At 47.6% G+C, this 15,937-nt stretch overlaps 1 long non-coding RNA gene across 1 annotated transcript; it reads left to right on the top strand.

The window, feature by feature from the left end:
• The first annotated feature begins 5,446 nt into the window (after positions 1–5,446).
• LOC113458982 (uncharacterized) lies at positions 5,447–9,265 on the top strand. The gene is made up of 4 exons (XR_003379731.2): positions 5,447–5,596; positions 5,736–5,781; positions 7,315–7,401; positions 8,470–9,265. It is a non-coding gene; the product is annotated as an uncharacterized LOC113458982 (long non-coding RNA).
• Positions 9,266–15,937: the final 6,672 nt, after the last annotated feature.

Below are 15,937 nucleotides of genomic sequence, written 5' to 3'. Positions count from 1 at the left end.
GGCTTTTTAGGCTGAGTCATCATCACCAAAGTGGTATCCTTGTTCTCTGGGGGTGGGGTTGCCATTTAAACCAAAGCACAGCACTTATCTTGCTGAAAAATTGGAAAGAAAAACATTTTCTTTTTTGTGGTCAGGAGACCAGGCAAGGTCAGCATTTCATGTGAGATGGACCTTGCCTGGCTGCCATCTGGTTAAGATCCTCTGCTAGGACTTCAGAGCAGGAAAGATAACATGCTTTAGAGATCTTGTGTTAAAAAAGGGATTTTTATTCTTAGATGTGAAAGCAAAACAAAATTTAGCATGTGACATTCACCAGGTGAAGTTACTGCAGATGAATAGAGGCATAATTGCACAGCTATAAAATGATTGACTTTACAAGTGAGCCCTTTTCTAGCTTAAAAAAACTCTCTCATCCTGTCAATTTTTTTTTTTTTTTTTTTTTTTTTTTGTGGGGGGGGTTGTATGTCCTGATACCTTTCAATTGAACATCACTGCATTGTTTCTGATTTTCTCACCTGGGCCTGCATGGTCTTGCATTTGTCCCAAATCCGTGCATGTAAAAACAGGAAAAAAATGTAAACAAGTTTGTCAAATACAATGATTTACTGGTAAGGCCTTGCAACACCTGGGAGCAGTCTGGAAGAAGAGAAATATTCAGCACAGGGAGAGTTAAACATTGGTGGTTTGAAAGGCTTTTGTCAGGACCATCTTTTCTGTGACTCTCCAAGGGGATGTGTATCCATCCCTCTTATCTCAGTGAAGCAGCTGGGCTGCTGCTGCTGTAAATCAGGAGCCAGACCAAGGGATGGTGATGGGTAAGAGTGATGGCAGGGCAGTGGTGGTGCCTGGTGAGAGGGAGAGAGCAGCTTCAGCTTCCAACGAAGTGCTCGGACTTCCTGCGGGAGGGAGAGATGGGGGACACGAAGGCTGCGGCGCGGTGGCGACGGCAGGGAAGGGGCAGAGCTGATCCCTGTGGGGCAAATCCTTCTCTGGAAGGTGGGAACCCCCACCCCCCGAGCTTGGCGTGGAGCAGCTGGGAGGTCAGTGTGGGGATGGGCTCAGGGTGGGAGTGCTGGCAGTGGGTGCTGTGTCACACCCTGCCTCTGAAAGCCACTGGTGCCAGAGTGGGTGAAGCCACAGGAGCTGCTTGCTCACAGCAGCCTCTCCAAATGGCAAGGCTTGCGATGCCTTTCCCAGCCTGGGGAGCAGAGGCTTTTGCTAGCACACAGCAATGTGGCATCTTCAAATGCAGTGATTATGGGTGGGATTTTTAGGCATTCCTCTTGGTCATGATTTTGGTCCTGTTCACCTGGCTTTGGCACATGGCTGATATATAGGAACCAGGTTACATAAATAAAAATGCAGAGCCTGATTTGTTTCACCCAGTGCCTGGCTGCCCAGCAGAGCCCCAACAACAGCACTGGGCTTCCCCATGCTTTAAAGCTGCCCCAAGGATGCAGGGTTCCAAGCACGCAAAGTATTTTCTGATGAGTCACCACAGAAAAGGCTGTGAAGAGCAACTGAGAGGTGCCAGCCAAGACTACAAAGGTTGTTTCATGGCAGTGATCTGCTTCACATCTCTGCATGCAACGCAACAGGCTCCCCATTTGAAGTAGACTAATATTTGTTGCCCAGCTGGGGTCCCTGAGGAGCTCTTGGTGCCTGTAGTCCTTGCTGCTGGCTGTGAGGACAAAGGCCTGCAGAGGGAAGGAGTCCAGGGGACTTGCATCTCCTTCCTTCATCCCTTCTCCAGGTAGACCTTACTTCAAAGTGACTCCCCATCCACAGCAGCTGTGTTTCCCTCCTCTCTTGGTCTTGGAGACATTTAACACAATATTTACCTGAACTCAGATGTAGCCACAGTGGAGGACAAAGGAGTGTTTTTGTTAATGTCTCTGCTTGTGTAGGACTAGATGTAGATGCTTGTGGATGCATTTTCAGGTGGTGGGCAGCCAAGCAACAGCTGTTTGTGGTGCCATCTCCTGGAGTTGGGGTCAGTGCACTCCAGCACTTTGTGCACCTGCCTTTTGTCATGTCTAGGTCTCTTTCCTTCCTGCTGTTTAGGAAAAAAAAATAGGAAAAAACCCCCACACAAACACAACGCCTCCCAAATAAACAAACAAGCAAATCAGATTAGGGATGCTGAGGGATCGATTTCTAAAGGAGCTCCCTGTGAAATGTGAACTTGCCATACATGTCAGTGCCTACACAACTGCAAAAAGTTGAAGACCCCCCCTCAAAAAACATCTCGGGATAAAAAGTGAACATCCAGAGGTTCCTTCATCACCTGTCTCAAGGAGCCAGGTGCAGCATCTCTGCAGTAGTGAGGTTGGAGGCTGCCAGCAGGGCATGGCTGATCATTATGGACACTGCTGTGGAAAGGTGGTGTTCCACAGAGAGCATATATGCCAGGGTGTACCCCCATGGCACTGGTGCATGGTCACAGAGGTTTCCCCTGTCACCTTGCTTCTGACCATATCCTTTCCCTTTCACCTTCTTGGTCATTTGTTTGCTGTTACATGTATTGGATGTTCCAGACTTGCAATAGGAACAGCTCCTCCAAAACCCTGCATTTCCTACTCCTTTCCTGAGGCTTCAGACAACCTGTCATGGAGCACAAAGCAGACACCACAGCTATGAGCATCTTGCAGGTCACAGACCTGCACCCATAAAAGCACTGCCACTGCCTCTTGCAGTTTGGTGCATCGCCTGCAGCCACATGAAACATTCCCTGACATGTTCCAGGCACTGCAGCAATGACAAAACAGCACAGTGACAGCTCACGGCCCCTGTGTGAAACCAGACTCTTTGCACTGCTTCAGAAACACTGTCCTACCCTTCATCACAGGTCTGTACTCAGCTTTGCCTGAGCTGGACCTTTAACATCAGCCACATCTCCAGCAAGAAGCACTTTTTACCAGGAGGAGTATCATTTCCTCCTCTTAAATAAGATCAAAAGCTTTCAAAACAACCAGTTTGACCTATGACTTGCATTTCCTCTTGGACTTGCCTTTGGCTTACAGGGATTTACATATCCATCAGCACTTTCAGAACAGCATCACACAGGCTGAATGGGGGAACATGTGTGTCCAAGTTTCCTAAATCCCTAAATTTATCAATCAGAAAATGAAATGTTGGGGCATTTGCATGTCATTATTGCTTACCTATTTTATCATTTAGCCTAATTAGCTAACTAGGCTCATTTAATCCTCAGCATTCACTAATCCCAATTAGAGATGGGCCCAAACCAGGACCTGGGTCCCAATTAGGAGATAAAAAGCTCTTGGTAATCTGCTGCTCCAGCAATCCCTACAGCTGATAGTGATGTGTGAGAGTGCAGGAGCCTCCATGAAAGAGCAAGGAATTGCAGACCCACATCTCTGTGCTCAAGCTGTAAAGACAACTGAGCAGCAGATCAGGATCTAAATGCACCATTTGCTTGGCAGTGGTCTGCATATATCTTGAGGACTACACCCTCTCCCTCCTGCCCCCCAAAAAGTGAAGGAGAGTTGGTGTTTGCACATGTCTGTGTCAGTTGCATCAAACCATCCACAGTGGCCAGAAGAGCCCCTGACTATTAAAGCTCTTCTATCTCATCATCCTTTGCAGCTGCTTCATGTCCCCTTGGCTCATTCTGAATGTGACATGATGACAAATGCACACACACATGCTGTAGCCACTATGGAAATTATGCCCAGATGAAAAAGTGAGCTTGTTCTGGAACAGCTGTGGTCAACTGGACAGACCTCGGGGCTTGATTCTGACTTGGCTGTTAAAAAGGGCTACTTGTGTCTGCTCTGCTTTCTCCCCCCAAGGGAGGGACGGTGGCATGCAGAGCACCTGCAGGCACTTCTGCACATCCCCATGAGCATCAGCTCCAAGAGTCCATCACTGCTTCACCAAAGCTACAGAGCTGAAGGATGAGGTATTAGTGGATACCCCCAGTTCCTGCAGATCCCACACCATCAGCATGGTTTCCTTCTGCACAGAGCAGCATGGAGAGACTGATCAGCACTCACCTCCTTGATGTGTTCAAAAGCCATGCCTTCCATCCAGGACTGTACCTGGTGCATCTTCCCCTGTAGTAGGGAAGGTTTTTACCTTCTGCAGGGCTGGCACCACTGGTGAGACAGGCTGCACTCCCCTCCAGGGAGGCAAAGGGCTTCTGGTAACCTGTGCAGGCAGGGGGCTCCACGTGGGCCTCCTACAGCCTTTTCCTAAGTATGTTCTTCTTTCCCTAGCCAGGAACATCTGACTCTGCCAAGATGTGGGTGCATAAGTTGCCAGCTCCTCTCACTGGAAGCTAATAGCTAGCTCACTGAACAAAGAAAATCCAATTTGGCAAAAGAATCAAGCAGTCTTATTCTGGTCTCTCATATATTTTCCCCTGCTGGTGCTGTTCAGGCTTTTCATTGATTTATACCTTGGATGCAAGAAGAGTTTCAGACTCAAGGTTATTCTCCTGTCAGGTGTAGGCATGTCCTTGATGTAACACGGAATGAAAGGGTTTATGGGCTGTGGATGTTCAAAGGGAGCCAGACATGGAGCTCCTGGAGCAGGTCCAGTGCAAGGCAATGAAGATGATTGAGGGAGGGTGACAGGCTGAGGGAGCTGGGCCTGTTCAGCCTCAAGAAGAGACAACTGAGAGGGGAAGTCATCAACATTTATAAGTATCTGAAAGAAGGATGTCAAGAGGATGGAGCCACGCACTTGTCACTGGTGCCAAGCAATAGGCCAAAAGGCAAGGGGCAGAAACTGATGCACAGGAACTTCCACCTGAACACAAGGAAGAACTCCTTTTCTGTGTGGGTGACTGAGCACTGGAACAGATTGCCCAGAGAGGCTGTGGAGTTTCCCTCCCTGGAAATATCCAAGAACTGTCTGGATGCAATCCTGTGCCATGTGCTCTAGGCTGACCCTGCTTGAGCAGAGAGGTTGGACCAGATGACACACTGTGGTCCCTCCCAGCCTGACCCATTTTGTGATTATATGAAAATTCGCATCTGTATGACAATTATGTGGGCAGTGGTAGCCACAAGTCCCCAGGTGCTTGGAGAATGAGGCTCCTTCTGGTAAGTGCCTTTGATGAATTGTTTCTAAAAGCCTGATGGCACCTTAGGGTTTATTTTCCCCCCTTTACTTCAAGAAGACCACTAGAAAATTAAATGATTGTACTTTCCTTTGCTGCAGCAGAGCTTAAAGGGGAAATTAACTTGGGAGCTCATGCACTGCTCACTGAATTCAGCAGGGCCTTTTCTGCCAGCTTCAGTGGAAGTTCTGGAACCAGCTCTCTATCAAAGGTGACTTTGATTTTCTGCAGTTGTGTGGGCCTTTTCTCCCATTTCTCTGTGGGGAATAGCTTTGGGAGGCTTCAGAGTTCAGATGAAATATTTGCTGTAGCTAGCCCTCAGCTTATTTTCTTCCTTGCATCATGACTGTTGCTCTCTTTTACAGCTGGCAGCTGTAATCATTGCTGGCCTCCTCCTGCTGTACATCCTGCTGTGCTACGAGCATTTCCATTTCCATGTGGCTCATGTGTATGCTCGCCTGGGGTACCCCAATGCGCAGCACATCCTGGCACAGAGGTATTTGCAAGGTAGTGTTTCTCCAGTCTGTGGCTGCCACAGTGTGCATGCTTATAGGCCAGAAACACAAAGGTGCCTTTGTGGTACCAATACCCTGCTGGATTTTGGACACTGTATCTTATAACCTTTGCTACCTTGTCTCACACCCAGGAGCTGGAGTGGAAAAAAATGAGGACATGGCCATGCACTGGTTCAGGTGAGGTTCAAAAACCCTCCAAGCGATTCCTGTCATGGGAAATTGGCTTCTTCTGGGGAAAGGCTACTTGTGGTGTGGGAGGAAGGAAAAGTTGGCACTGCTTTGTGGGGAAACCCTCACTGAGCTGTCCTGTGCTCGTGGGAAGGAGGTTCACAGGTGGCAGCAGGGGCACTGGGAGCTCCTGACTTCTCCCTGTGGACTGCACTATGCTTTGCTCCCCTTTCCCCACCTGCTGTTGCTATTGTTTTTAACCCGTGGGAAGAAAGGAAGTATCCTGACAGGGGCAGTGCAGAGGGATGCTGGTTCTGCTCTGTGGCTTTTTGGAGAGGCTTGAGCTGCAGGTGGGCAGCAGGAGGAGTGCACAGGTGCAGGAAGGGAGTGAGCCAGGAGCTGCTGAGGCAAAGGGAAATCGAGTTACAGCAGTGTATCATTGTCCTGCTCTCAGAACACCCTCCCAAGAGGCTTCTGCCACACGAGGGACACAGCCATGCCGTGTGTGCATGGGCTGTGGTACCCATAGTGGTTACCCCTGAGGTGGGAGCCTGGGCTGTGTTCCCTGGAATCCTGCCAGTCTTGGTGAGAAATGGGAAGGATTAAGAACAGGGAAATTTACTGTGCTCCCCAAGAAACAAGGGCAGAGAGGTAGGCATGTTGGATGGTATCTCTGCCTGCTCAAGGCACAGAACAGCATTAAGCTGCAGGACCTTTAGGGTTAAAAGAACTATGCCTGTCACAGCAGGAGATGGAAATCAAGGAGGAATCATTAAAGATGTCCACACCAAGAGAAATGCTGAAGCTTTCATGCTTTTCTGAATAAGGATGCTTCCCAAATCAGGCCTGAAATTTCAAAGGAATCACATTTCTAAAAGTGAATTATACATAACTTTCCCCTTATTTGCTCAGTCCAGTTTAATCTCAGCTAGCAACTAAGTACAGTGCAGCTGCTCACTGGTTTTCCCTCTCTCCTGCTCCTGTGGGAGGAGAATTAGAAAAACGTAAAATCCGTGGGTTGAGATAAGAGCAGCGTGATAATTGAAATAAAGTTAAATATAACAGTAGAAACAAAAGAGAGGAATAAACCTCAAGAAACAGAAGTGATGCCCAACACAGTTGCTCACCACACTCTGACCAGTGCCCAGCCTGTCCCTGACGAGCAGTCAGCAGCTCCTGACCAACCTCCCCAGTTTATACACTGACCATGAGATGCTCCATGGATGGAATATCCCCTTGGCACATTCAGGTTTGCTGGCCTGGCTGTGCTCCCTCTCAGCTTCTTGTGCACCTGCTCACTGCCAGAGCATAGGAGACTGAAAATCCTGGATTTAGGGTCAGCACTGCTCAGCAGCAGCCCAAGTATCAGTGTGTAACCAACATTATTCCCATCCTGAACCCAAAGCACAGCACTGTACCAGCTGCTAGGAAGAAAAGTAACACTCAGCCAAAAACAACTCTGACCTTGCTTGAAAACATTCAGTCTGGTTTCCTTCTGTACTTCTCTTACAATTTTCTGTGCTTGTCTCTTCCTGGCTGTAGGCAGGCTGCAGGACAGGGCCATGCCCACTCCTCCTTCAACTTGGCAGTGGGGACACTCAGAAACATGACCATGGCACTTGAAGAAGGGTAACCTGAGATAATCCTCTTCCTTCCTATTACAGCTTCATTCTCAGCTCCTCTTGGGGAGGGGGGAGCCTGGTGCTGTAGGTGCTCTGTGCACAAAGCCACTCCAGCATTTCTAATGCCCTCTTTTTGTACTATTAGTAATGCAGTACCTGCAGCAGGGAAAGGGAAAAACACAGTTAGTCCAATGACATTTTAAAACTTAGGCGTCACAGCACCTAAAATGCCCGTGGTCTGATTGCATATGTTTTTCCATGATGGTTTCCCAATGAAGGCAAGGGACAAGACCTGTACTGGTGTGGAAAGAGGTATTGAAGCAACACGTGCATTTTCTGCTATAAAGAAAATTCTGGTTTTCTCTTTTAAGGGGGCTTCCTTTTCACTCTCCTTCCACCCAATGGGGTCAATGAGAAGCTTCCTGTTGACTGCCTGGGGGTTGGGTTGAAACTGCCTGGGATGAGCTTCTCTCCCTGATGTGCGAGGGCACATTGCACACCAGTGTTCCCAACAAGGCCCAGAGATTGAGAAAATTTGCCTTGTGCTTCACACAGTCACTGTGGCAACTTGTCTTAGGGCTAAGTGAAACTGAAGAAACTGATCCCACCACAGTGAAACCCAGCTCTTTTTTGGTTTAATGTATTGTTTAATTTTGATTCTTTTCATTTGCTTCAAGCCTGAAAATTAAAATTGAGGTTGGATAGAGCATTTGTACACTAAATGAAGCTAAAAAAGCATTGTTTGGACAAACCTTGTGGTTTGAAGCCAATGCGTTTTGTTTCAGTCTGCACAACATATTGCATGATCAGACTCATATATTGAGTAGTAGTTCAAGAACTCCAAAACCATTTCTCCTTCAACTAAAATGAGAAAGTCACCAAACCTAGAACATATGTGCTCAGACCACAGGAAAAAGCAGAAGGAAAATCAGATAATTTTCTGAGTAGGGGAGAGTTAACTTTACAGATGTTTTCATATTCAGTAGCTGTGTTCCCCTTTAAAAAACCTGTGTAATTAAAATTTAGCTAGGAATGTCCTCCTATATTTTCTTGATGAAGGTTTCATGTCCTTCAGGGAGGTGGAGAAGCTCCTCAGTGTGGCAGCAGCCCATGGGCTCCTAGAAGCTCAGCAACTTTTGGAAAATATCTTCAAGAGTAGAAACCTTCCCTGAGTGATTGCTGCAACACCAGTGCTCATTCAACCTTGCATTTTTCTGCGCTCAGCTACCCCACCATCTTCTCCCTGCCCAGTGTCTAATCTTCAGGAATTTGAATCATTCACTGCACATTACATTTGCTTTGTGCTGCATCTCCATGGTCAGGTCTATAGCATTTCTCGATTTGCTTCCTGGCTTGCCCCTTCTGAAGACAACAGGAAAGGTGAGGTAGAGGGGATCAGTAGCCTTTAGGGTTATACTGATGACAAGCATATGAATATTTTTGGAAAAACTTCCATCACTGTTGCACCAATTCATCTGCTAATGCTAAGTTAGATCCAAATATTGATCTGAGCCTGGTGCAGTGTTGCTTGCATGTTTGTGGCACCTTGCATGCTCTGCTTAGGTATTGTGATAACTGATCACAACTAAGGCTTTATCACTGTAAATCAGCATGATATGCACACATGATCCATTTGTACTGGAAATGACAGTGATTTAATAGAAAATAGAAATGATGCTCTCACTTAACAGCTATTGTTCCTTATCAAGATTACCATTGTCATGCCAGTTCTGGGGAAAAGTAATTCAATTTAATGGAAACTGCCTTCATTTTCAGGGTGGTCGCAGTTTAAAACCTCAGTGAGCAATTGCATTTCATGGGAAGTGCACTCACTAAACAAAGACCTGCAGAGTTTTGCTAGCAATAAAATTGTTTCCCAGGGCTTTTGTTGGTGTGCAATGTTTCCCTTCTTCCTACCATGATAATCCAGCTCACTTGTTGCATGACACACGGTCCTGCAGTCCCCCTGGGTGCCTGAGGCCACACTGGTGAGCCTGAGAACAAGGGGCTGCCACAGAGGGAGCAAATGACACAGCAAGTCCATGGTGGGGTCCAAGCTTTGGTTTCTGAGATTTGCTGTTGTGCCATGACTCATAGGCAAAGGCATGAAGGATTTTATTGAGGTTCCCATTTTCCTGTCCCCTCCTGGATGTCAGCCTCAGTATCTTTTTTCTAGGTGATCCTGGCAACAACTGGGGGGCATCCCACAGGCACAGCATGCCAGCACCCTGCACAGTAGAGTGGAGGCTGTGTGGTGGCCACACATTAAGGAAGGGATGGTCGGGCTTTGCCTCTTCTCTGCCTGGCTGTCCCCAGGCTGGGCTCCTCAGGGCCAGCTCTCTGTCCTGCTCCCAAAGGAGGGGAAAGCTGTGGCCTGGCTTTCCTGCCGCCCTCAGCTCATCCCTGCCAGCATGCTGCACACCAACGCTCTCTGGTGCACTGCAGCTGCCTGCTCCCCCACTCTTCTCCCTTCTCCTTCCCTTCTCTGCTCCCTCCCACACAGCCCTTTATTAAATCTGGTGCCACCAACTGCACAGCAGAGCAGAGCTCCAGGTGAGTTTCTCTGTTTCCAGCTCCTCAAGCAGAACAGCAAGGCACCATTTGCCAACTCAAAAAGGAGTTTATTCCCAAGGTCTCTGTGGGCCATGCCCTGAGCCAGGACCCTTTGAAGGCAGGGGAATATTTCCCGTGATGTGGGCTTGTGCTGCATCACATCTCATACCCTGCCCTTTTTTCTCACAGAGTAAACATGCATGAGCAGTAGCTCCTGATTTAGAAACCAGACCTATGCTTTACGTCTCATAAACAGAGAGATGCACCAATTAAGTGCACCAGGCGTGTTTTCCAGGCCTCTGGTACCCTCCTTTCTGTGCCTGTGAGCAGGAAAACCTTGTCTTTGTGTCCTCAAAACAGCACCCAGAGAGCGAGTAACATGAGGAGCTGTCTCAGAAACCCCACTGAAACCCAGAACCAGTGTGTGCTGCCACTCCTCTACCCCCAAAATCATCCTCCTTGTTTTCTCCATCCTCCCTAACTGCAGCAGCCAATGTCAGAGGGACATCCAAGCATGGCTGCAGAGAGCCATATCCTGCTGCACACTTCTGCCAACCAGCAATGGCCGAGCTCAGGCACCTTTCACACCTTCCCTGTTGCCACTGGGCCCAGGATGGTGCTGTTGGTGGCCCAGGTATGACATAAGCTCAGTGAGCCAAGGCACACTCACCTGGGCATGTGAGGAGCAAATACACAGAGGGCCTGGTGAGCAGGGTCATTGCATTTCACAGTAAATTGCTGAATTGCCCCTGCCTGGATTCCAGACCCCCATCAAAGCCCTTCCCTCACTTCCCCTCTGCAACTGGACTGGGGAGAGAAAATATAGCAAAAGGCTCATGGGTTGAGATAAGGGATGGGAAACATCACTCATCAAATACTGTCACAGGCAAAAGAGACTGAACTCGGGGATATTAATTAAATTTACTACTAAAAAAATCAGAGCAGAATAATTAAAAAGAAGATAAAGTTTAAAACCAGCTTCCTCCTCATCCCTCCCTCCTTCCCTGGCTCTACTTCCTCTCCTCCCAGCAGTTCTGAGAGATGGGGAATGGGGGTTATGGTCAGTTCACCACAGCTGTTTCTGCCACTGCTGCCACCTCAGGGAGAGGAGTCCTGCTCCAGTGTGGGATCCCTCCCCGAGGAGACAGTTCTCCACTGACTGCTCCAATGAGGTCACTTTTCACGAGGTGCAGTCCCCTCCTGCTCTTCTTTGGTCACAGTTACATCTGTGCAATAACTTCTTTCCCTTCTCAAATATGGTATCACAAGGGCATTACTCTCATTCCTGACTAGGCCAGCCTTAGCCAGCAGCACATATGCCTTGGAACCAGCAGGCATTGGCTCTGTCAGACATGGGGGAAGCTTCTGGCAGCTTCTGACAGAAACCATCCCATAGCCCCCCTCACTATCAAAATATGGCCACACAGGACTTAAGAAATCACCTTTTTCAGTCCCCCAGCCAAAATGAGGGAGCAGGTTTTTAATGCTGATCAATTTTACCACCTGAACCATGTCATTGCCCAATAATGAAATGGGCATCAGCACCAGATTCTGCAGCTACCAGGCAACAAGTCAGCCTCAGGGTTCATTCTGCCTTCACTTCAGTGACAAGGTGTAATTCTACTGCTTGCTTTCTCAAAAAAAGCTGTTTTGGAATATAACATATCAGCAGTAATTTCCTTACTGGTGTACATGGTCATGTACAATGGGTAAGTGACCCATCATCCAGTGCTATCCTGGTGGCCCTAATTACTAAAAAAGAGCAGTAAGAGCTGGGCAATCAATCTTTGCAAACAACTTTGCATATGATTCAACAGAATGAAAACAATTGTTGGTTTAATAAAGTCAGTTCTCAAACAGCAGCAGGAGGAAGCATTGGAACTCAAGGTGTGATGAGATTTTACCAGAAAAAGATGTTCACTGTTTTCCTGCAATTTACAGAAGGAATGCTTGCATTTTTACCCTTGCACCACCTCCCCCTGGAACACAGGTGTCTCCCACCCTAATTGCTGTCCATACCATTTCACCCTGGATTTCCTTTCAGTTCATGGTTAGCACTTGGTGTCTGAGAGTGCACACATTCCCCTTCCTCCTGTTTTTTCCCTTTTTCTCCCCACACCTGCCTTGCCATGGCTGTTCTGGCTGCTGGTAGATGTGGGCACCCTGTCCCCCCTCAGGGAATGGCCCCACTTGTGGGGCACTTGTCCCACACAGCCCTGGCTGGACCTCCCCAGCTGCTGCCAGCCCTCCCCTCCTTGGCACTGCCTGTACTCATGCAATTAGAAGGATTTTCTTTCCCAAAACACAGCCCTAATTATAATCTAATTCATCTTATTTGAAGTACAGTTTGGTAGTCTTTCCATTATGCAAATATCAATTTATTATCCTCACATTATGTTTTGACTACAGTTGTGTTGCTAATTAGAGGTAATTTAAGTGCTTTTAAAACCCCCCCTTCCTCTCCATGCACCCTTACTTCCTTGCAAACCACACAGTGCAGATATTTAGCACAGAGTCAGTGATGAAAACCTGCAGTTATAAGCTCTGTTTGCATCACTCTAATTGACTTTCATTATGTTAGAAACCACTTAGAAAGCACAATTTTTTCTGATTTACTTAGGATTGGAAATGGAGATATGAAATTGGAAGGTAACTTACTCCAGCTGCATTTGTAACATTTTTCTGCCCAGACTTTCAAGTGCTTTTGGTGTGGCTCTCCCAGTAACCAACCACTCTGTTGCCTTTGGCTATGGTGGAAAATTAGAGTTATATTAATGCTAGTCTAGGAGAGAAAACACATGCACGCCTATCATAAGAGAGATAAAAGCTGACCCCAGGAATCTGGCTGAAAAAATCCTAAACCTGGCTGTTGTGGAGGTGTTTGTATGTCCTGTTTGGCCCCACCAGCAGAGGAAGCTAGGGCAAACCCTGGGATAACAGCAATTCCCATCTGCCCTGGCTGAAGGCAGTGGGAAGGCTGTATGTTTTGGTCATGGAGGCTGCCCAGCTTGGTATGGGCCATAGAAGGTGGGCAGTGGAGATTTTTTTGGGGGGCAAATGAGGCAGCCATAGGGGGATATGTGGGCGTAGGGACTAGGCAGTGGGGGTTTATGGAGGGCTAACACTGTCACTGACATCCTTATAATCCCACAGGATTACTCCTCCCACCCCCTTTTACAATAACCACTTCTGCCCACTTTTCTTCTCCAGACATTTCTGTGGGGCACGTTAGGTGTGTCTGCTGCCACAGCTGAGGGCAGGGAGGGATCCTGCCTGCTCTGCAGGCGGCAAAAAGGTTTCTGCCTCCCAAAGCATCTCCAGGCCATCTCAGTGTGAGTTGGCTGGCATGTTTTCTGACCACAGAAATGTTGTTTTACCAGGCAGTTTGAGGAGCTCTCAGACCCTCTCAGAAAGACGACTTTAGGAGGGGGAAGGGAGTGTGCTTGCCTGTAATAAAAGCCTACCAGAATGATCAAACCCATAGATGGCTGAAGGAGCTGTGCAGCTCTGGCTTTGAAGTGCTTGCTTCAGCAGTAGCTGAACATTAGGGGTCCCCAGTGGACTTTCAAAAGCTTTGTTAGGGAAAAAAAAAAAAAAGAAAAAAAAAGAAAAAGACTGAAGCTTTGCTGAATTAGTCTACAATATAAATCCCAATACCCCACCCACCTACCAGGCAAGCTCTGTTGATACCAGGGGCGAAACAACAGCATTAATGCTCTGACGTAAAAAGAAGACAGCAGCCGCTGTGCTGTGCCTACAGAAACCCAGGGCTCTCAGAAAGGGCCTTTGCTTCCTGCCCAAAGTCAAGCTTCAAAGCTTCCTGCTCTGTTTTGTTCTTAATTGAAAGTGCTATTGCAGTGGGAAGGGTTGTTTTTGTTTTGCCAATCCCCTTCCCCGCTTTTAGTTTATTTTCCTCAGGAGACATTATCTATCTTTCATTTGCAGAGTGAAATCAGTGCCCTGTAATGGAGACTTAATGGTTGTGGGTGGGTTTAGGGGAAACTCTGCTGTGGCACTGCCACAGTGCACCAAACCTCCTCCAGCTGGGAAGGAGCTGGGCTCTTCCCATGGGAGAGGGGCTGGCAGTGGGGTTAGGCAGATCATTTGCACTTTTGGAATCCATCAAATGTTGAAAGGGCAGGGGCCACAAGGCCTGGGAAAGTTCTCTGTGTCTTGGGAACCCTGCTTAAAGCCCCTGACTGTGGCATTGGTGTGGTTCCCGTCTCTGGGAAGGGAGGAGAGCTTGCCTACAGTGCAGAAAACTTCAAGAAAGACATTTTTTTAAACATCCCACTACTGAATAGCAGTACTTTAAGGAGACCCCCCCAGAAAAGGAAGACACAGTGGATTTGTCTTCCTGAGGCTGAAATAAGCATTTTGATAAAAGTATCCAACAAGAGCCGACAGCACTTTAAAGGGCTGTCATTGCAGTGTCCCACAGCTGACAGCTCTGTCATTCAGCTCTCAGACACAATCACATGTGATACTCCACATCGCTTTCACTCATGAATTAAAAAGGTGCAAGCACTCTAATACTGTAATACAAGTGTCCTTAGAGCACTAAGGATTTCTTAAGGTAAGACAGATGCAAGATGAGCTTTGCATTCCTATTCGGTTCATGTTCTGCATGGAATGCTCCCTGGCAGCTGCTCCCAGCAGGATTTAGGACCTTTTGCAAAGCCATCTCTGCCACACAGTGGGTGCTGCTGGGACAGCACCTAGCAACATTCCCTCTCCACTGGCAAACTCCTTTTTTGGTGAAAGTCACAAAGCCCTGAAACTACTCGAGGTTATCCAAAGCCTGGATGGGACAGTGTTCATTAAAGGCGGGTGTGAGCCCTCAGGCCTCGCTGGGAACACAGCTGGCAGCAGGCTGAGTGGCACAGGGGATGCTGCTGCAGCTCACAAGTGCAGTCCATTGTCAGCCCCAGCACAGCTTTGCATCACAAACCCACAGCACAAGCCCAGCCTCAGAAGCAAACACTGAGGTGTGACTGGCCTTACCCCCTGCCCTGGATATACAGGGGAGAAAGCAGTACAGTGCAAAAATCCAGCCCATCTCTCTGCTCCACCTACTGCCCAGGTGCATCTCCTGTGGCTCTTTTAGAAGAGCACTGTAAGATGGAGGGGCTACTGGGTTGAAACCCAGAGAAAGCCCTGGGAGTGGGGAGAAGGAGAAAGACCTTCAAAGGAAAAGAAAAAACAAACTGTAGTTCTTTTTCTCTCCCATCTTTACTATGCTTGTCTTCAATATGGGATTAATAAGAGGCATTGAAATATAGTCATATTATGAGCCAAAATGAGTTCACAAAAGGAATTAAGTTGTCCCTTAGGAAAACAAAAATGCCTGGGCACTGTTTGGAAACTAAATGCAAAATTATCCTTTATAGCTGGGGTACAGAAGCAGGTGGCTATGACAGAAACAAGGGGATTCCCTCCCACCCACCCCCAACTTTTATCTTGTCTGCTCAGGGAAGGATCAGCAGATTTTGGGAGAAGATACTCTCAGAGGTGGAAAATGTTTTCTCAGAGTTCAGAGAAAATAGATGAATTGGGATGACAGCCTCTACCTGTTGCAACTTCGCATGCAATACTTCTCCAATTCCCCATAAAACAACCATTTAATTAAGGAGTCAGCTTGACAAAATTAGAATAAACCCTGCTGGAGCTTAATGATGACCAGATCCTTTTTGCTGCCAGTTTTCCTCCAAAATGAATAGCAGGCTATCACGGACTCCATCATAGCTGACATTTGCCTGGCTCTCCTGTTTGCCACTCACATCAGTATGGCTGACTGCCTTAAGAATAGCAAAATCAGCCAGATTTCCCCCTTTCCCATATGACTCATCCAGCACAACATTGGTCGGTACTCATTTGTTTCCCAAAATGCCTGTTTGGTGGTGTCCAAGTTATCACCAGCAGCATTTTTATGAAACACTTTTAGCAAAATGTCAGTGGCCTTGCCCAAGCTCTAATAAATATCTGCTTAA

This window comes from Zonotrichia albicollis, chromosome 5 (genome assembly GCF_047830755.1).
Source record: "Zonotrichia albicollis isolate bZonAlb1 chromosome 5, bZonAlb1.hap1, whole genome shotgun sequence".
Lineage (NCBI taxonomy): Eukaryota > Metazoa > Chordata > Aves > Passeriformes > Passerellidae > Zonotrichia > Zonotrichia albicollis.
Note: the sequence above shows the minus strand (reverse complement) of the source record. Positions and strands in the feature narration are given on the sequence as shown.